At 39.9% G+C, this 22,252-nt stretch overlaps 1 protein-coding gene across 2 annotated transcripts in view; it reads left to right on the top strand.

Moving 5' to 3' along the window:
• stet (stem cell tumor) overlaps positions 1 to 22,252 on the top strand; it is a 108,055-nt gene that overhangs the window by 74,370 nt on the left and 11,433 nt on the right. Inside the window, exon 1 of one of the 2 annotated variants that reach the window (XM_067789811.1) lies at positions 20,404 to 20,598. The exons of the other annotated variant lie outside the window; for it this stretch is intronic. The gene's annotated coding sequence lies outside the window, so the exon portion shown is untranslated. Of the gene's footprint in view, positions 1 to 20,403; positions 20,599 to 22,252 lie in introns of those variants that run through there. 2 annotated transcript variants of the gene reach the window in all.

Genomic DNA, 22,252 nt, shown 5'->3' with positions numbered 1-22,252 from the left:
AAATGCATCCAAGGCTGAGGGTAGACTTTGTAGCGTAGAGACTTTGTGGCAATGTCAAGCTGTTATTTAAAGAAAAAAAAAAAGAAAAAAAAAATATCGAATTTCCATATACATGAAGTAAAGAAAAAAATATTAGATCAGCATATGTCGTGCTTCAAATAAAATCAACTACTTCGTAAATGAAGGAAGGACCGAAAGGACTCTGAAGGCGCTAACAAACAAAAGCCGCTGCATTGTAGTGGTATTGACATAGAACTTCTGTTGTGGCGCAGTATTGCAGATTCACATACAAAAATGTTGCGCACGGAAAGAAAAAAGGACTCGCTGTGCCCGTGTCACTCCATTTCCGGTTGGCAGTTGTGGATGTCTGCCATTAGGCATGTGCCAAAGTATAGAAAAAATCAGGCAGCTGCAAATTGAAGCAAAGCCAGTCAAGGAACTTATATATACCTACTTCCGAAAGATATGCACCTATTTATACACATGCACTGACACCGTTTACGTGTACAAATACAGGGTGATATAATTATTTTTCTTTCTCATCTCGCGATCAAGCACATTAAGTTGTTACGGCGTATCTCTAAAGCTAACCACACCTATCCATGCACGATGGCAGGAGGAGGAGGGAGTGACAGGGGAGGCAGTATTACTGCGTGATCCGCGTAGGCAACCACTTTAACCCCATTTATGTTAAGTTGTCGAAGTATGCGGAGCCTGACGAATGGTAATAGGACAATGTTCTGTAGAGTCCCATTTCATGGATGTGCTGCGAAACCACTAGCCCTGACCTAAGTGCATATTATTTTGGGCCGGAGAGCTGACTCTATACCGTTCAAAATGTGATCTTCAATGCTAAGGACATCTTTCATGCAAGTCCAACATTTTTGAAAGCTCCATATATGCCCAAGTATTCAGCCACGGTAAGCAGTTGGTTCTCAAGTGATTCCTCGACCTTCTGGGCCTCTTTATGTTCAGAGTATCTGTGTAGCTTCCTAGCCGTTTTGAAATGAGGAAAAATTGTTCTTTGACGCTAATTTTCTGGTCCCAATTTCCTCAATGCCTCTGCGATCAGCTTTTTTTCTGGCACTCGGTGCCAGTTCTCAGCGCAACGATTTAAGTTGAATAATCTGCAAGACTCATTCCAGCGCAAGAAAGTTTGGAACTCCACTTGGAGGACACTTATGGCTGAAACTAGATGGATCAGACCACACGGCATTCCCCCAGCTTGCAACAATTACTATCAAGGTCTTCCAGAGATGAAATTTTCAAATGGTACCAAAAGGATGCCTATTATTATCTACCTTAATAGTTCAAATATGGCGTTCTCCCCTTGATTTTCCTACTTCGTTATTGGAGTGCTTAGAATGCGCCTCGCAGCCTAGCAAAGAATTACTGTATTTACAGTTCTCTATCAAATCACGAACTCCCTCCGTTAGAGCGGCTTTGTTATGTGAAGATAGCACCAGACATCTAACAAAATTATCGTCAGATCGGTGGAGCTGTGAGGTGGAACAAGAAAAGCATTGTAGTAGACTTACCGTCTTCTCGCTTGTAAAAGGCAGAATATCCTCTTTTATTTACTTACTTTACTTAATCGGAGCTTAACCGTTTAAACGGTTATGGCCGTCCAATAAGCCGCACCAGTCGCTCCTTCTCGCTGCCAACCGGCGCCAATTGGTCACACCAAGAGAGTTTAAATCGTTTTCCACCTGGTCCTTCCAACGGAGCGGGGGCCGCCCTCTACCTTTGCTTCCATAGGCGGGTTCTGACAGAAACACTTTCTTGGCCGCAGCGTTATCTTTCCTTCCCATAACATGGCCTAGCCAGCGCAGCCGCTGCGTTTTAATTCGCTGGACTATGTCACGGCGGCCACCGTGGTGTGATGGGTAGGATGCTCCGCCTATCACACCGTATGCCCTGGGTTCAACTCCCGGGCAAAGCAACATCAAAATTTTAGAAATAAGATTTTTCAATTAGAAGAAAATTTTTCTAAGCGTGGTCGCCCCTCGGCAGTGTTTGGCAAGCACTCCGGGTGTATTTCTGCCATGAAAAGCTCTCAGTGAAAACTCATCTGCTTTGCAGATGCCGTTCGGAGTCGGCATAAAACATGTAGGTCCCGTCCGGCCAATTTGTAGGGAAAATCAAGAGGAGCACGACGCAAATTGGAAGAGAATCTCGGCCTTAGATCTCTTCGGAGGTTATCGCGCCTTACATTTATTTTTTTTTTTTTATGTTGATGTCTGCGTATAGCTCGTACAGTTATCGTTAAATCTTCTTTGGTAATCGCCATCGTCAACGCGTAGAGGTCCATTAACAGAATATCCCCTTTTACTTGGACATTAACGTACGTTTACGTAGGAGGACGGCGAGGTTGCTCTTAGCCAGTGCCGGTTCTTCGAAAGTTGGTTGTGCAAACCATTTCATTCAAGATATTTTCGACTAATCCCTACCTATTCTGCAATCATTATGCTCACATTAGAACTCGCTGTCAAGAATAATCCCAATATACTTGAAGCTGTTAGATAGAACTCCCCATTCGAAGGTGACTTAAGTTCAGGAAGCTTGTACCTCCTCGTGAATGGAGCCAGTTCCGTTTTCTTGGGTTCGACAGGTAGCCCGCATGATTCAGACCTACTGAAGGCACCCAGATACCCACAGAAAACCTTCATCAGAGTATCCAGAAATTTCCCTGAAAAAGGATTGCTATGACATCACTTGACAGCCCCTACCATCTAGGACCTGAAGCAGGTCACTCACTAAGCAAGGGAGTAGCAGCGCCCTCTACTTCGTACCCCTTCTCAATTCTATCTTCTACTAAGCAGTATGTTAATAAATTCTACCAGTATTGATTCGACTCCCAGGGCTAGTAATTGCTCTGAAGCACAAATTCTTTGACTGACCCCTCTTTAAATTTTTCAACCGCATGAGGAGCAGTTTCTGTGGTTCTGACATAACAGCAGGCGTGTTGAAATGCTGAAACCCGTTTCCGAGAGAGATTTTCACTACAAAATAAAATAAAATAAAATAAATATATATATATAGCCCAATTAAGTAAAAAAACAAATAATAAAATTATAAACAATTAACTACCAATATATCTATCTAACACTATAAGCAAGTCGTTCCTTCAAGACCGTAAATCCTAGCACTGAAGCTGGCACTGGAACCTCTGAAACATAATTTTTTATTGAAACCTAGGGGACTGCTCACCACCCATCGCCCAGCTCCTATTCATATCTCTTAGATACCTTATCGAAGTTTGATTCCTCGAGATGACCTACCTGAGCCTCGCTTACTCATTTCCGCTCGGATATAAAATTTCTAGCTTCGACCTCATGGAGCTCCTGCTCCGACATAACTTTCCCTTCCTCCTGCAGGATAGTCTATGTATCATGCTGAAAAGCACAAAATTCGGCGCTCATCGGAAACGAGACACCCTGTATAGTGTACCCCAACAAATTAATAACTACATTGATATAACAATTCATATGTGCATACATTTATTGTTCATGTGCGAATCTTTTCTTCGAGATGTAAATAATAAAAGTACACAATGAATATGCAAAACGCCTTCATTTCGATTCTTAGGCAATCTCGCAATTGCCTTTGGTTGTTTTATTTTGCATTCTTTTATGCTGCCATTTCAATCAAACTTAATGCGAATTGTTTTTTTGTTATGGACAAATTTGATTTAAGAATTCGTAATTTTAAATTTAACAATAAAAATGTTTGGCTGTATTGGGGATATTAAAAACAACAACAATTGACATACATAACTTTCTTACTTTACTTTACTTTTTGTCCTTCCAAAACGAATAAAAATCAGGGATATAATTTTTTTTTTATATACCTACTTGTTTTTTCCAGTTTTCTTTGTTTGTATGCTTTTCTTTACACTTCCATTATCGCTAAGCTAAGCTGAGCTCGATTTCTCTGTACAATGACAAGCTGTGTCAATTAGATCCTTGCTCTGCGCATACACGCAAACACACTTATGCAAATAAACACGCGCCACGCAAACATATGCTATGCTATATTAACTTATGTTCACAAGTCAACAGGAAGCATGTAAAGGTGCACGAGCTTCCGTTTCAAATTTTGCTCGCGTTGTCGACGGTGCCTACTCTTTTTCTTTTAACAAATAATGTTGTTGTTATTGGCGCCAAGTCGCGTGCTAAGTTTTTTTGTGCGCGCATTTAGTACGTAATCTCCTCACTAGGGACGACACCTCGTCAACGGTTTGAGGGCTTTGCCGAGCTCCATAACGCTCTACTATATTGTTAAGCGGCTTAGAGTCTTATCTATACAAAATTTGCTTACCTAGGTTGTTATTCCGACCGTACATATTAGACATTCGGCTGTATCCGAGTGGCATGGGCCCCTGAAATCAGGTTGAAGGCAGTATGCTGATACGAGCTTTGATCCAAACAAGGCGGCAAGCCTATTTAACCGAGGTATAAGGGTCGGGGGGAATCCCAGTTCCAGGAAATTGAGTGGGAGTGATGAGTGTGAGGGACTTGCAATAGCGGGGTAACATGTACATTGGAAAGGGCTTAGTCGGAGATTCTAAAGCGAGATAACGCTAAAATTTCGTGCGTAAAAAATTGAGCTGATAAGTGTTTGAATAGAATGACGATGGGCAAGCTAAGACCGCTACCACCTTTCGATTCAGCGGGATGGTACAATGGGATTAAGTTGAGGGGGTATAACGATATTGTGACTAGATAGAGCCTTGATTCTCAAGATACCGCTGAATTCGCTGCACATCAGAACCAGTATGTACCAACATAAAATTGAGAGCTGCTTCGAGTATCTGGACTTAGAGAGAGCATCCAGTAAATAAGCAAAAGGCGGAAAATATGTTATTTCCTGAGTTTGGGATAGTGTTCCGGGGCATATCCAGTGTTTATCCGCCCCTCAGGAAAGGATTCTTGAAGACAAAAGTCAAACCATTCTAGAGGAGATAGAAGAGAGGAGCCTCAGAAACCTGAAACTAGCGGCAAATTGGATGGGCGGATGTTGGTGGGAAAAACAATACAATGATTAATTACTTTTAATATACACAGTAAAGTAACTTCAAGCGAACTCCTCTTGACCCTTGAGGAAAGTATGACCAAGAACTTGAAAGATGACACCACGGGGAGCAGATAATCCCGCAGAGATCTCTCCGTTTCTGCTCCTTTGGAAAAATTATGTCTAGAGAATCGTTGTGGCTGTGGTTGATAGCCCAATGTATTAATGTTGTTAAACAGGAAAGTGGAGTTGTATTGCAACCGGGTGCCATGATAGACCTTTACCTCACCTAGGTGAATGGTGTGTCTACTCACATCATCGATTGATACCAAGGCAGGCGATTTTTGGGCGCTGGCCGAACGTTGCTTTGGACCGTATGCATTGGTGCATCGTGAGGTTAGGCCAAGGGCGGCAAGTAGGGTGGGTCTTGAGGGTGTTTCGGTCTATTCGCTGCTAATACGTCAGCCTTCCCTATCGTCTGGATGAAAGCTTTTTGGAACCCGTGAGTAGTCGACTCTTATTATGAGAAGACAGAGGGTAAGGGTGAGAGCTGCGGTCGCTGAAATGAAATATTTGTAATCACATATACTGTTTTGACGCAGGAAGTTAAGACTGTTAGGGATTCTCATAAAATTATGGATAAATTCGGCCTATGCGAAGTTTTTATTGATTGATCAGTCAGTTAAAACCGGTCGATAACACCAACAAGTTCGGATCAATTTATAGATCATATGGAATCCGATCAGCAGTATAAAGTATACCAGCTTTAGCTGTTCACAACTCCTTCATCAGCTGTTGTATAAACCTTGTCTCTGCTCTCAATGGTTATATGGATAGGAATCCAGATGAGTGTGATATTTTAGAAGCAGGCTGCCGTACGAAGATTTCGGATGCAGTGAAGAGGAAAAGTAACACAGAGAGTGCTCTTTGGGTATAGTCCATATCCATTTGTTGCATGGCGTCCACTATGTCCACTTATAAAGGGCGTCTCTATTATTGTCGTTGGGTGTCGGATTAATTGGTTTCGCTCTATATTCCCGTTTGAAGATTACGAACACACCAATTTTCCGTTTCCTTTCCCCTTTCTCTTTGCATATTTTTCGATCATGTATTGTCCTTTTCGGTATAAAATTTTTCTGATCTGGCATTGAGTTTAATTCTTCTTCTTTCAGTCCCTCTTCTTCTTCTTTACAAGCGGTGCTTTACGAATGGTTTTTACTTTAGTAGCTTGCGCAGAAGTAAGTACTTGTGAAGGGGTATTACGCTTTTGCCTAGTGGCACCATGTACGATACTCACTAAAGCACTTCGGGTCATCTCCTGGGTGGAGGCGAGTAATATGCCCTGGTTAGACTCACTGAATTCGAGAGATGGTGGTGTGTAAGTAGTATCGTTGATTGTTTTACTCATCGCCTTTGTTGTATTTTTTGGTTGCGTTTTCGATACCTTGTTGCCTGTTGTGTCCATGCTGTATGAATATGCCCCCTCATCTTCCAAGACCTTGTGCGTCTTCTAGATAGTTGCGTGATGTCCAGGTCCTTCAAATTAAGTACACATGCCCCTGAAGAAGGCAGTGCATCTCCTGAAATACAACCAATATAATTATCCTTATGCAAGAACTTAAATCTTAACTGACATGCAACTCTAGTGCATAATAAATTCCTTACTTACATTGCTCCAAATTGACGCACTCAAGCATGCATTTCACCTTCCCAAAAGCTGGTTATCGCTTACTGAACGAGCGGGGAGTAAGCGGGATCTACCTTCATGCAAGCCAGTCAGTTGGATGTTAGAAATGTTGACGTGGTCCGGTCAATGGTCAATTTGGTAGCCATTTATTTTGATTGCACTGCATTTTACGTTGCGTTAAGCATAAAAACGTTGATGGTATCCATTTCCGTTGCACCAAGGACATGTAACCAATTCGTATACTTTTAAATGTTGTCCCACTAAGTCAATACCTCACATTCATACAGATGTGGTAATCGCTTGTGATACCATTGCTGATGGTATTGGTGGCGAATGGCAGCAGTAGTTGGGAGGTGTGCCCACTTATCAATGTACTTCCCTCCCCCGTCTGTCACTCGATAGCTTTCGCCTTTTGCATTTTCAGTGGAAATGCATTTCGAAGTTACAATGATAACAATTAAGGTTTGCAATATCTTTTAATGCAAGCATTGAATTTTCAGTGACAAACACGAAAAAAGAGCCCAGCTTGCGTGATAGGTTACAGTGTAACTGCACTGCATTGGTGAAATTTTAGAAAAGTGCTTTCTTTGACAAACACTTAAAAGTAAATGCGATTTTGTTCACCTTTTAGTGAGCTACATTTAGTTGGAGAGGGAGCATGCACCATCCATAGAAGCTAACGAAAGCTAGGTTAGGTTAGGTTGAGATGCATGGGCCGAAAAATAATTTTTCCAACTCTGTACTTAGACCACTTATAAGCCCATTGTGATATCCTAACATATCGCTAGCCCTTGCTGTACTATCTGTCATCGGTCGAACCGCTTCAAGAAATCAACAAATTAAGCTATCGCCATTATTTTAATTTGGAACCCCCATAAGATCATTGAAAATAGGTTGACCGAGAGCAGCCAACTGCCTTCTACTTAATTTTGCATGCTTCCCACCTCCCAAATACATCTGCAGCTATGACAGTAATCGTGGGACCAATGCCTATTCGCGCGCAGTTATCGAATAGAGGCTGCGTTGAAACATTTACCGCGGACGATAGCCCCAATTTAGTTTGCTTTAAAAATGTGTTTGTACGCTCAAAAATGTATCATAGAAAGGCCTTTAGGTCTAGCACGTAGAAAGAGCTGATGTGCGCACATTTTCACTCTATATATATAGTGTTTGTGCTCAAACGGAGTTTAAAATAGGAAATAAATATAGCTGTCCAATCAATATCTGGAAAGATGAGGGCGCTCGTACCCCTCATGGCCAGCTTATCAGGTCCAAAGTTGCCTTAAATATCCCTGTGTCCAGGTATGTATCCATATAAGGTTCATACTTAATTGCATGACCATATTATTAAAAGGATTGTCATGATCGACATTGTGTTTTCGACACATGAGTCCAAGAACTTTAGTGCAGGCTGGCAGTACACGTTTTCTTGATTTTCCAAAGGTCTGTTTCTAATTCGCGACACTGCGATCACGGCAGTTTCCTTCGCTACCAGATCTTGTGGTGATAGGTGCAATAAAAATTGAGTGCCATGTTAAAGCGTGTCGTAGGCCTAATTGTTGAAGAAGAGAGTCTTTCATGAACCTTCGAAGGGCATACTGCTTGCTACTAGTAGTAGTACCTTTTCGAACCTAAATATCATTGTATCTTGGAGTTAGCTAAGATATTCGAAAATCACCCACGCGTATTATTACGCCTGAAGTCCAAGCTTTAATTGCCGTTTGACTGTCGGTTCGGGCGGCCCTGTCACCAAATAAAGAACTTTCCTTTCACAATGGTGGCCTATTGGTCTCTGTGAACTTCGACTTAGCAGATCCTTGATTCAAGAGTCTGCACATGTTTAATGATTTCGTTAATCTTTTTCTTTTTAACCTCTCCTCTCCGGACTAATATCTTTGAATCACCTCGCTTTTAAAGATATTCTCCGCTTGCTCCCTCTGGTTTTTGGCCAATGTCTACTGATCGGGTTGCAGGGCTAGGCTACGGGAAACCAGGCCAGTGTACCTGGGTAAGCAAATATGCAGATTTGCAAGACCAAAATAATGATGTATCGATATCGAAATCGGATGTCAAAAAACCAACTTCCAATTAAAAAACAATTTCGGTTATATTTGGAAGGATTAAAAAAATATTAAACAAATTTTTCCAAACCCTCGGAAAATATGTTTCAAAATTAGGAGCGGAATTTTACAACTTTTTTATGCGACCCGTTCTAGTGTGGATTGAATTTGCAGGCCGAATGCGATGAAATGTGCTCAAATCAGCCATTTCGGAAATGCGATTTGTATGAGAAAGTGCGTCCATTGTAGAGGTTTCCTAGTAAGTTTTGTATCAGCTGTTCGTCACAACTGCGCTCACCTGACCATACCAAATTGGTCACACCAATTAAATCATTTTCCACCTGGTCCTTCCAGCGGAGTGGGGGCCGCCCTCGCTGCTTCCATAGGCGGGTTCCGATAGAAACATTTTCTTGGCCGGAGTATCATCTTTCATTCGCATAATATGGCCTAGCTGGCATAACATGGCCGCTGCGTTTTAATTCGCTGGATTAGGTTGATGTCTGCGTAGAGCCCGTCATCGTTAAATCTTCTTCGGTATTCGCCATCGTCAACACGTAGATGTCCATAAATCTTTCGAAGAACTTTTCTCTCGAACACTCTCAGAGCCACTTCATCTGATGTTATCATGGTACATGCTTCTGCATCATATAGCAGGACGGGTACGATAAGTGACTTGTAGAGTGATTTTCGTTTGCCGAGAGAGGACTTTACTTTTCAATTGCCTACCCAGTCCAAAGTAGCATTAATTGGCAAGAGTAATTCTTCGATGTATTTCAGAGCTGATATTGTTGTAAGTGTTGATGCTGATTCCCAAATAAACAAAGTCTTTTACTATTTCGAAATTATGGCTGCCAACAGTAGCGTGTTTCCGAGGCGCATATGCGCTAACTCTTTTCCCGATGACAGCAGGTACTTCGTTTTGTCCTCATTCAAACCCATCTTTACCGCTTCTTTTTCCAGTTTAGAGTAAGCAGACAACTGGCGCATTTGGTGCTGTTCAAATGTGGTATAACATTTTTTAATTTACACTAAAAAAATTCGAATTAAATTTTTGCTTTTCTAATACCCAAAATATAATAGTGAGCATCTCCAATCGGGATCAAAACATGTATGTGATATTTTTGACGTTTGTATTAACGTTTGAAGAAATGAAACTAGAAAAAACGTATTGTAACGAATTTAGTGAAATTCTGCTTATTCCAAATCTTCTACTAACGTTCGTATCGCTAAACTGTTGAATAAATAACTCCAATATTCAATAATGCAAAATGGCCTTTATTAAAGTACTTCACAATAACACTGATACTTCACAACAAATAGCTTGCTTAAATCAAACTGAATTCATGATTGCTCAGCTTGCGCTCTTTTAGACTCTTCGGTTTCCTCGTTCGCATACTTCTAAGCGTTTCTTCTTCTAGAATTTACTACTTGTTTACCAGCTATAAACTCACCAGCTATAAACTAGAGATGCACGTTTATAGCTTCTCATATGCGCGCGTATATGTGAGTGATACTTGCACAAATGATTGCATACTTTTGTGAGTATCTCAGATATATGCATGTGTTTGTGCGTATCTCTCCGCTGCTTCTTCGCTGTTTGTATGTACATGTGTGTATACATAATGATTGATTTATTTATATATATACCAGTGTCTGCTTAGTATCGGCTTAGAGATGATAGTATCCCTTAGTGTTGCTAATATTCGTCTGTGACGTATTCGATTAATAAGAACCACCCCAAGGCACATACATATGTACATCTATGAAGATATTTAATTTCAATGGTTACGTTTCCCCACCTCTATTTAAAACTTTGCCTTTATTATTCAAATTGTTTTTCTTTTTCAAAAACTTTTGACTATTTAATTTCGAACGAATTCATAATAGAATTGTAAAACACTTTAAATTTGTATTCATACCCATAACATTTTGCATTAGATGAATTCACCAAACGTGCATAGTAAATACGCAGGGGTGGGAATAAATAATCGGAAGTTGTATTATATGTATGGTGTGTATGTATGTACATATGTTTTTGAACTGTAGTTAAAGTACATTTGAATGAAAGAAATACTCAACATTTTCGTTAAAATTCTACTTGGGCTACGAACAATAATAATAGTAAAGTTTAAAAAGCAATTTGTCGATATGGTGAAGCGGTTCTTTAGAAGTTGGAGCATTGTTAACAACAACAAAGCAAATCAATCATTCTGAAAGTGGCATTTCAACATTCATTCTTGCACATATTACATTCAAAACTGTGTACGTACCAATTGGCGGTAACAAATATTGACTTTTATTGTTGTTTTTTGTTCATAGAATAAAGTTTAAGGACTATAATTACATGAATATCCATGAGAACGTCAGTGAAAGGCATTATCCTCGATTTTTTTTTTTTATATAAAATGCGTATGGGAAAGAAAATAAGTTGACGATGCGGGCAATTAGAAGTTGAAAACTCTTGTGATTAAACCCGAAAATTTCAAATTTTGTGTAAAAAAAAGCAATTAATTGCACAGAAGCGATTAAGAATTTGCTGCAAGAGATCCCAGTTTGTTGTACGGTCTTACTTTTGCCGTTAGTGCAAGTTAATAATAACAGCAGCAAACAGAACAATAGCAGTGGCAAGTTTTTTTGTTTCAAATTGCGTCAATGAAATTTGTTTGGTTTTCGCTATTTTTAAGGCTCCATTCGAGCTCAAGGCCAGAACAATAATTTTTTTTTATGATAATTATTGTTTTTTTTAATTTATTTTAATCTGTTTTTAGAAAAAACTTCCCTAAACTTTGTAACTGAAACTAGGCAAACCAATCTCGAAGACGTTTTCGGAAAAAATTCGAAAATTTGAGAAAAATTTCAAAAAAAAAATCGAACTTCTTTTTGGTTTTCACTGAATTTTTTTGAGTATGCAGTTTTGTAGCCCAAACAACTTAAGTCTTACAAAGTACAGGTTGGTCTATTAAAATTCTTATTGATTTTTCACAATTTTTATTGATTTTCACAAAAAAAAACTTGTCAAAATTCAATGCGAAATTTGAGAGGCCCTCTTACTTTTTGCTTTTTGTTACTAAAATGATTGGGCTAAAAATCCAAAAATTAAAAATTTTCGGGAATTACGAAAAGATTTCATTTACATTCATAGAATGTTTTTCTTAAAATAGCGAAGGTAATAAGGAGTCCGTCGTGGTGTGATGGTAGCGTGCTCCGCCTACCACACCAAAGATCTTGCGTTCACGCCACGGGCAAGAAACAAGTTGAAAAGCTTTGCAGATGCCGTTCGGAGTCGGAATAAAACAAGTAGGCCCCGTCCTGCCAATTTGTAAGAAAAACTAAAAGGAGCATGACGCAAATTGGAAGAGAAAAGCTCGGCCTAAATTCGGTTCGAGATTAGTGCGCCTTACATTTATTTATTTTTCAATAAAACAAAAGAATTTAGTTAATGAAATTTGATTAAAATTGCCGCTGCTATTTTTTTGTTTGCTGCTGTACATACATATATAAGACAAGAGAACATGATACACACATATGCAATAAGACCGATCTTGATCCAGGATATATCCTTTGGATATCCAATTGAGCTGAGACCCGAATACTTCCACCTTGTACTGGCAAAAGCTGAGCAGTCAAGAATGAAGTTACTTGATAGTTACACCTCATCATCCTCCATGCAGCTGTCACAGGAAGGGGTTGCCAGGTGATAGAACTCCAATCAACATTTATAGATAGCGTTGGTGATCCCAACAAGTTCGGCAAACTGTCCAGTGTCTAGTTCCGGCCACCAGATACTCGCTACTCTTTAAGACATAGCCAGCATTTGCTTATTTCAGTTGTATCCATGCGGGCTAAGAAAGGCGTGTGACTGTTACTCGGGATACCGCTTTGGCGCTTTATCAGTATTGTCCTAACCTTAAAAAAGGTTCGCGGCAATTTCATGCGAGGTCAAGCCCTCCCTGAACATTCTCGATCGCGCAACAGTTGAGGACAAGGCTTTAATACCCACTTTTAACAATTGCAGCATTGTACAGTAACCCATCTACGGCATCTGTAATAGCGGTAGGTTAAGCTTGCATGTCAGTACAGTGATCAAGTAGTTCGAAATTGTGGCTTACATCGAAGCAGAAACTCCACCAACATTTAATGTCAACTTCGACCTGTTCGTAAACCAGTTAAACATGTAGTTCATAGCTTCAGATGAGTCAATTCTTTACAGTCCTCTCTCGAAGAAATTACTTAGTTGAAGCTTATATAGGGACAGTAGTCGCCTTACAAAAATCTGCCAATAAAGTTGAATCTGATAGTGTAAGAGTGCACGAAGTTAAAAAGGCAAAAGATGCCAACCTTTCTTTCTTAGCCCTGTCGCCCACAGGACATCTCCCTGTGGCGTGCCTCTTCCCACCTTTTACTCAAGGCATACCTTTAGCCGCTGCTACAGTTCTGTTGGACAGAAGCTTGTTAGTAAAATCAGCTAGAGCCTCTCCAACTCCCAGGGCCCTTGCATAGGCCCCATGAAAGACATATTTAAACGCCTACTCGATGTCTAGAAATGCAACCGGAGCAAATTGCTTGTGACCTCTTGAAAGGAGATCCGTTTTCAAGGACTCCATATCGCTCATTTACTTCAATAGTCTCATAATTCAAAAAACACAATTTTCCAGGAGAGCCATTCAAAGATTTCAACTGCCATATGTTGCGCATATAAAGGCATATTTTCATTTTTATAGCACGTAGTAAATTTTTAACTGATGATAAAGATTTTTTATACAACATAGATCATGATATTGGGTACGTTTATATGTTATTAACTCAAAAGTCATATTTTTTGAGTTATGTCACTATTGAAGTAAATGAGCGATATGTACAAACAATCAGGTGCTCTAGCGTTTCAAGGAGACGCAACGATAGACTTATGAGCCTAAATTCCTGCCAAGCGGATAGATAAAATCAAAAATTCACCAACGAGTTAGTCTAATGGCGGACCAGAAAACATGACATTTGAATGGGGTTGGTGTGAAAATAGTTGATTTGATTTCTTGGGACATACATATGTCTCACAAAGTATACCAAGTGGGACATATGAGGTAAACCTATTCCAATATTCAGCTCGAAGTAGTGTCAAAGTAACGCTGGTCTCGTTTAAAATATTCCGCGATAAACAGCGATTGCATTCTAATGCCCGAAAACATCTGCCGGAAGATGTTCAAAGAAGCCACCGAGTTCTTATACATGTCGCCATTTTTGCGGTACAATGTGATTTGTAACATTGGTTTCTAAGCTGCTCCTACTTTTATTCATGACTGTGACTGAATATTGATAGAAGAGCAATTTGGCTTGTTATTATGCGGATGATGTCGCAGTGAGTTAGTCACTGCGATTTACTCTCAGCGTTAGCAGTGACTTACTGTGTTGCTTCTGTCGCTGTGACAAAATAAAACATACGTGTTAGTTCAAAGCGATGTGTGGAGGTAACAGTCCCACGAGATTATGGGAATGTACCAAAATCATAGGTTCATTACATTATTTTGTCGCAGTAAATTGTCCGTGTGATGATTAGCTGTGATTGCAACCATTGATAAGCGTGATATGCGAACGAGATGCAGATAATGGCCAAGTCATTCAGTCGCGGCGATATCTTCGCAGTCAAATTTAATGTGAAATCTCGGCATCGTAAGCCCCACGAGACTGTTCATGATAATACAGGGTAAAAATTAGCAGCTGTGGCTCGATAAACTTCAAGCTTCCCCTCTGAGGTTCTCCCTCTTTGTGTCATCACAAAGAACTTTGCTTAATGTAATTTATTTTCCTTTGGATATTACCCAAAACGCTGTGAAATCAGTGCTACCGCAAGGATTCAACTGCCGGGAGACAATAATATTATCATAAATTTACTTAACTTTAATTTTAAAATTGACTTTCGAACCCAATAAATGAAAATTGCCAATTTGAGCAAGAACAGCTAATCCTTGCAATAAACTTAGGTTATTCATGTCACAAGAAAAAAATATACCTAAATCTCATTACTGACAACTGTTGTCGTTAATGACATTCATAATATAAATCCTAACACTTCTGCTCCGTCGCATTTCAGGCCAAAAAATGTTGAAATGTCATGAAACTACATATACGCTTACCGTTAGATAAATTGGAAACAGACACTAACTCCTACTCGGGCATTTTTAGCATACTTATGCAATACTATTACAACAACTATTCACACAATTTGTTTAATTTATGTTGTAGGCAAAAAGGCAAGCAAATAAAAAAAAATGATGAAACTAATAGAGCGTACCAACACTTTGAACTTCCGACTTGTCTTATCAATTGCTTCCACAACTGCTCGATTCATGGAATTAAATTGTCCAACGCCCGCAGTTTGTGTTGTCAACAATGGAACACCCAGAAGCATACACACATTTTGTGTAATACGTAGGAGCCTTTTTTTTTGCAGCACTAATATTAATACTTACATACATAGATATGTCACCATACACACATAATCATTTCTCATAAGAGACATCCTTAGTGCCATTTCGGGCACACAGATCTCGATTCGGTGTTTTTAAGAAATGCTCTTTAGTGTCTCATAAACATACTTACACACTTATTTAGTGATGTGTGCTTATAAAAATGCATTCAAGAGCGTATACATTGGAGGGGTCAGCTGCTGTAAGAAGAACCGCTGCCACAGCCTGGACTCAAGGTATATTTGAATCGCTATTTGAGCACCCGCCAAAGGAAGTTGAGTGAGAAAAATATACATATGAGGTCTATATTTTATAAATTCCGAAGAGCTGGCAGATTAGATTTAAGAAATATAAATTCACCTGTGATCTTTTGTCACAGCGACTTAAAAATGACAGTATATCTCAACCAAAGCTTGAAAGAAATCGCCAATGGCAATCACAGCTCTTGTCACAGGAAAAATTAGTCTTGTGAAATAAGTTATCAAAACTCTCTAGTTCGCTGCTATGGTAGGTAGGTAGGTATAATGGCTGCAACTATGGTCGCCCAAGTAGCTAATGAAAAGCCGTTTTGATGCCATAAAACTCGTCTGAACCTATTGAGTACTACATGGATATGTTTTACAACCAACCTGAGTTGTTTATAAAATAATTAATAATGTTTGCCATCCCTATTTCCGCTAATATTCTTAGATCTTCTAAAAAGGGGCTCCCGAATGATCTTAAACGGGTTCTTAAACGGGACAGTCTCTTTTTTATCTATGTATGTCCTTACAACTTCTGCAGTGGTCATCGTGTGGAATACCCATCTTTTCCGCATGCGTGCCTAGAGCCCAGTGACCAGTGCAGACCGCTATAAGTCTATGGGTGTCGGTCCTAGATCTCCCCAGCAGATACATTGTTTTCCTTTCGTTGTAGACCGGCCAAATGGCTTTTGAAATCGCACAACCCGCAGTGCTCTTCCATTTTTGTCGGGCTTTGTTCACATAAAAATCTCGAATAACTCCCTTGGCCACCCCCGGGGGTATTGTAGCATTCACTCATTACACACGCTACGGTAATCTACGCCGTGCACCGACACTGGCTGTTCTCTCACCCCCCTCTGCTGAGCCCCTACGTGCCAGTTCGTCAGCCATCGCATTTCCCTCGATTCCACTATGTCCCGGAACCCAGATAATGGATATTTCCAGAGTGACGGTCAGAGCCGATAAAATTTGATTGCATGACCCTACCAGCTTTGAACTAGTGTATGGTGTAGCTATCGCCTAACTGCTACTTGACTGTCAGCAAGGATAGACACTTTGCCAGTTATGGTCTTGGCCTCGAGCAGTTTACGGGCCTGTCAAATTGCGAGGACTTCTGCTTGAAATACACTGCAGTATGACGGTGGTTTGAGCGACGTAGAAATTTCTAGGGAGTGCGAGAAGACATCAGCTCCAACCCCTGAGCCCATCTTAGAGCCATCAGTGTAGATTAGTATGCCGCTACCCACTGGAGCCGTTTCCCTCTTCCAATCATTCCTACTTGGAATGATAGTAGTTATGTTGCCAACAAACTGAAGTTTGCGGGGATTATAATCTATATCGGAATTTATTACTCCCGTCGGGAGTAGATTAAGGATGCTGCCATGCCCCTTCTGAGTATCCTTCCAACACCCAGACTGCCTAAGTCTCAGTGCGGTCTGCGCCGCTGTACATAGTATGTGCATGTCTATCGGAAGCAGGTTTAAGATGGGGTCCAAAGCCGTAGTGGGGCAGGTGCGGCAGGCTCCGGTGGCCCCAACGCACGCAGTACGTTGGACCTTCTGTAGACTGGTGAGGTTGCACTTCTTGCTAAGAGCTTCCCACCACACTATAGAGCCATACGTCAGCACTCGCCGCACTACTGCCTCATACAGCCAAGGGAACATCTTCGGCCTGAAACCCCACTTCTTACCGAACATCGCTTTACAAGCATAGATAGCGACGCAGGCCTTCCGCACCCGCTGCTATACTGCTATCTAGTGTTAGGTGTAGAGCCGCATAGCTGCATAGGTCTGTAAACAGGAAAAGGCCTAGACTATGGTGAACGCTCTGTCCACAGTCTATGTTGATGTTAGAATATACGCAAGGTTCGACATTAAAGTCGAAGCATGTGGGTACATTTCCGGTTACCTAATCCGGATAGTCATCAAGTACTTAGTTGGTAGTAAAAGTGTTTTGCTTCTTTGGACCTGAGTAGAATAAGATAGCAAAATATTTATTGTACGTCTACCTTGGCTTTGGTGGGATATGATAGAGGCGTTGGGTCGTGCATCGAGGAAGATGGGACTGTGGAGCATTTTCAATGCATTTACTTCACCTTCGCTGTATTTACGTATAGGGCTTAGGCTTAGCAATGTAAATTCTGTGTTTTTTAACCTTCGTGCCTTTATAAAAATGTGCGTTTGCGGCACGAACCAGCGGGGTTAGAATAAACCCAAGTTTATACATTGGTGTCATAAAAGGTGCCTAAATTTGCGGTTACACAGTTCGAAGTACTGTCAAATACTCAACTGTAGTAAAAAATGTTGCTTCTTTACTATGTTTTCTTACCTGAGAAGGATGATACGGCGAAGGACGCATTTATTGTGCGTCTACCTGGCTTAGGTGTTATATTGTACAGGCGTTGGGTCAGTAGTGCAAGTGATGGCTTAACTGGCACTTCTTGCCTTGACGAAGATAAGACGGTGAATCACTTTCAATGCGTCTACCTTGCCTTCATTGCAATCAGGTATGGGGATTTTATGAGCCGGGTGATTTGACAGTGCCTTCAAAGGGTCAATACGCAGCAAGCACCAGTTTCCCACCACTAAACCTCTACCCCTCCCTTGCTCGACGTCTGCATACACCCCTGACTTTATGTTAGTGGAGTGGACTTAGTGAAAATGTGTAAAATGTAGAGATCAAAAATATGCCGCAGCACAATAACAAATTTTTACTGATAAACAAGGATTGTCCGTAATTTTACGCACATTTTAGATACACACATACAAACCCACCCGCACACACATCAATGCACATAATTTGTACAATCGTTTTTTTGTTGTCTACTTTATTTCTTATACACCTAATTGGGCCAAGAAGTCACTAGATCACAGTGGCTAACTGTCGTCCATACAAACAAACAAACAAAAAAGGACACCAGCCATTTACTCGGTCCGCCTTTTGTCCGAGATTTACAGAGCGTGTCGGCATCCATACAAAAGTGTTTATCATTTGTTTGTGACACGCACAATTTATTATTGCATAAATAAAAACAACTAATGTAGATATGTTTGTGTGTGTGGTGACGTAGGAAGAAAGCAAAAGAGGACAAACTTAGCAAAAAAGGGAAAGAAAATCAGTTTATATAGATGACATTCAAAGGCGAGAAACCAAAAACTGAGTGAGCGACTTACTGGCATCTTTTCTTGTTCATTGCTCGTCATACGACTGACCAGCCGACCTGACCGGCAGTTCTCTTAGTAAATGCCGCCTCCGCCACCGATCACTACTGGCCTGTGGCTCAGCATGTGGGTGATAATGTCATTATTTTATTCTTTTACAAAGAGCTCACATTTGCTTGTCTATATTCTCGCAGTCGCATGTCCTTGGAGGTGTACGAAGGACCACCGGCATTGATATTTTAACATTGTGCCAACACGCAAACGCGGCATGACTTCGTGCTGGGTTAGCTGGCTAGCTCACTTTGTTACATAAGTAATTGTTATGTGTCTTTGGCGGTAGTTAAGATGATCAGGTTTGGCTGTTAGCATTACAACAAAATTTGTTGTTATGAAGATATATGAAATTTTTGTTCCGTCATAAACATTTGTTCATTGACAAGCTGGGAAATCGAACGCAGATCTTACAAAACACCAGCTAGAGTCGAGCCCGTGAATCGGCGTTTTAGAAAGATTTGCCAAAGCGAAATATAAGGTACAATATACAAATAGGTCTCATAGACATGAATCTGTGCATGCAATATTAATTCTGAGATCTTTCGCTACGAACAATCGAGATCTGTGTGTTACATCACCAGCCTTGTCTTCGGCGATGTTTTTTACGACGTGGAGTGGCGAATGTCTGCGATACTGGAAATTCACGTCGATGGCATCACGTTACTGCTCCGACATGCAAAAATATTGGGTGCGACCTCCTTAAGTGACCTGTCTTTCGGTGAGCATGCAACCGTAATTGTTGTTTAGTTCAGTGCCGTTTTAAAATTCGTCAAGTCCTTTGTTGAAAGCAAAAACAAAGAAACGCTCATAACTTCTTATAAAGCAGTTCTGATCACTGATAGTTTGAAGGTCCGCTCTGCTTAGAATAATGACTTTGGCTAATGATCGAGTTGCTCGGACTACAGACAATTTGTCCTGTCCTTATCCTAAACATTCGATTCAATGTTTTCTGTACTGCTTTGTTTCCTTATGGTTTCCCTCATGTGTGCGATTATCAGTCCGCATAAGGGTTCTAAGCCATAAAATGTTGCTAACAGCATTTCTAACAAAACCTATCTTTCGCTCCCAAATGACTAGAGCTACAATGCATTCATCCACTACCCTACAAGTAGTTGTGTGAGACTGCAACGCACGCTAATGAAAATATTCCCCAAGTATAAGCCTCTTCCTAGACATCCTATACTGCAAACTTCTAATCCATGCATTTCTGCCTGAAATATAAGCATCCTGTTGGAATCGATTTATTGAATCGATGTCAGCTGCCGCATTTCCGTAATCAAATTTCGATCCATCCGTGAAACAAACCTCTGAGTCATGGTTAGTATATGGATACCCTTTTTGCCAAAGAGCTCTGTCCCCAGTAAACACCTTAAAGCTCCGTGAGGGTTTTCAGTGAGAGTTTAAACTTCAGTTAAAGTTGGCTAGAGTTTAACATTGCCAATTTGTGGGAGAACACTTGCTGTTTATCTTAGTTTAGGTGGCTGAAGTAGCGGGGTTAAACTCAAGTCAACTTAAACTGAAGTTTAGGTTTGCACTGAAAAACTAGGACTTCGGTGTCTAATTTTGACGAAAAAGTCCAAATTTCTTAATATCATAGGTACCTAATTAGACATTACTACCTGTTTCTCATTTCCAATTTAACTGCACAGCACTGTTTCCGAAATTCGAACGCACCCACACTTCGTTTTTGCCGCTCACCTAATTGCTGAATTTGAAAATCAAAATAAAAAAACTCCGTGGCGTTGGCGATTGACAACAAAAATAATTTGCATAAATTCGTAGCGGTGTTTTCGTTGTAAAAACTGCGTTTATTTTGATTGTTTATTTAAAGTTTAAAAGTATTAAATGGTTAATAAATTATTGTGCAAGTAAATATGAAGGATTCCAAACAAAATCGCAGTTGAGTTGCAGAAGAAATTTGTGAGTTTGTTTTGTATTTGTTTCTGTTTTTGCATTTTCACGCTTTGTTGGTATGTTTGTGTGTGCGGGAGTGTGCTTATCAATTCGCAAGCTATGCTGTTGTGTTGTTGTTGCAGCAGCGCATCTTGTTTGGCGAAACGGCAATTATGCTGTGCTGAATATTTGTGATTTGAATTTCGTCGCGCTGCCTTAGTTTTGTTTACGGCTGCCATATTGGTTAATTTCACTCAAAAATGGTTCGTTTCGTTGGGCCTAGGGGCTTAGGGGCTTGGTACGCAAGTCCATTTTTTTTTGATTTGCTTTCCCTTTATGAAATTCGATGAAACTTTGTTTTTCTTTGCAACCATACACAATATTACACGTTTTATCTATCTTCGAATTTAATAGCTGTTTTAGTATGGAAATTCTATAACAGAAGTAAAAGTGTAGGACGCCATCGTGATGGATGAAGTTCAAATCCGCGCTTTGCTGTCTTTGTTTAACATTTTTTTAAATTTAATTTATCCATTTTTATAAATATTATATTTTTTTAAATTAATTCATTTACTGTATTCAAACTTTAATTTTATACCTTTCTTCAAAATGAAATAGTATATTAAGTTTGTGACGAATTTCAAAACTTTATATGACATGAGGGATACAACTCGTACATTTTTCAGACGTATTTATTTATACCCAGCTGTACTTGTACACAGGGTATCATAACTTTGATTGGATAACGGTTGGTTGTACAGGTATAAAGGAATCGAGATAGATATAGACTTCCATATATCAAAATCATCAGTATCGAAAAAAAATTTGATTGAGCCATATGTCCATCCGTCCGTCTGTCCGTTAACAATAACTTGAGTAAATATTGAGATATCTTTACCAAATTTGTTACATGAGCTTATCTGGACCCAGAATTGATTGGTATTGAAAATGAGCTACATCGGATGATAACCACGCCCACTTTTTATATATATAACATTTTGAAAAACACAAAAAACCTGATTATTTAGTAAATAATACACCTAGAATTTTGAAATTTGACGAGTGGACTCATACTGACTCTTGATAAAAATTTAAAAAAAATGTTTAAAATGGGCGTCGCACCGCCCACTTGTGATAACATCAATTTTACAAATATTATTAATCGTAAATCAAAAATCGTTAAACCTATCGTAACAAAATTCGGCAGAGCGGTTTCCTTTACTATAATGAATGCTTTGAAGAAAATTAACGAAATCGGTTAAGGACCATGCCCACTTTTATATAAAAGATTTTTAAAAGGGTAGTGGACGAATAAAATAAGCTATATCTTTGCAAAAAAGGGCTTTATAGTAGTACCCTTCAAAAACGCGAGTACTCCATAAATAGTGTAAGGAATACTCCTTTGGGAGTATAGGAGTGTTCCAAAACTAATCTGTATTCATACAAAAAATGTGCTCCAATTAACATTGCGATGTCCTAGGAGAGGAGTAGGTGATCCCACTCTCGCTTTGTTTGTGAGTATTCCATAGAGTACATACGTGAGAGTACTTTCCAAAGTATTTTCACTGTAGTACTCCATGGAGCACCCACAGAGGATCATATGCCAAAGTACTAAAGAGGAATTGTGTCGGAATGAATTATCGGATTGAATTTAATTTAAAATGAAAGTAAATGGAGAGGG

This window comes from Eurosta solidaginis, chromosome 5 (assembly GCF_040869045.1).
Source record: "Eurosta solidaginis isolate ZX-2024a chromosome 5, ASM4086904v1, whole genome shotgun sequence".
Taxonomy (NCBI): Eukaryota; Metazoa; Arthropoda; class Insecta; order Diptera; family Tephritidae; genus Eurosta; species Eurosta solidaginis.
The sequence above is the reverse complement of the archived record's forward strand: the minus strand, read 5'-3'. Positions and strand labels throughout refer to the sequence as shown.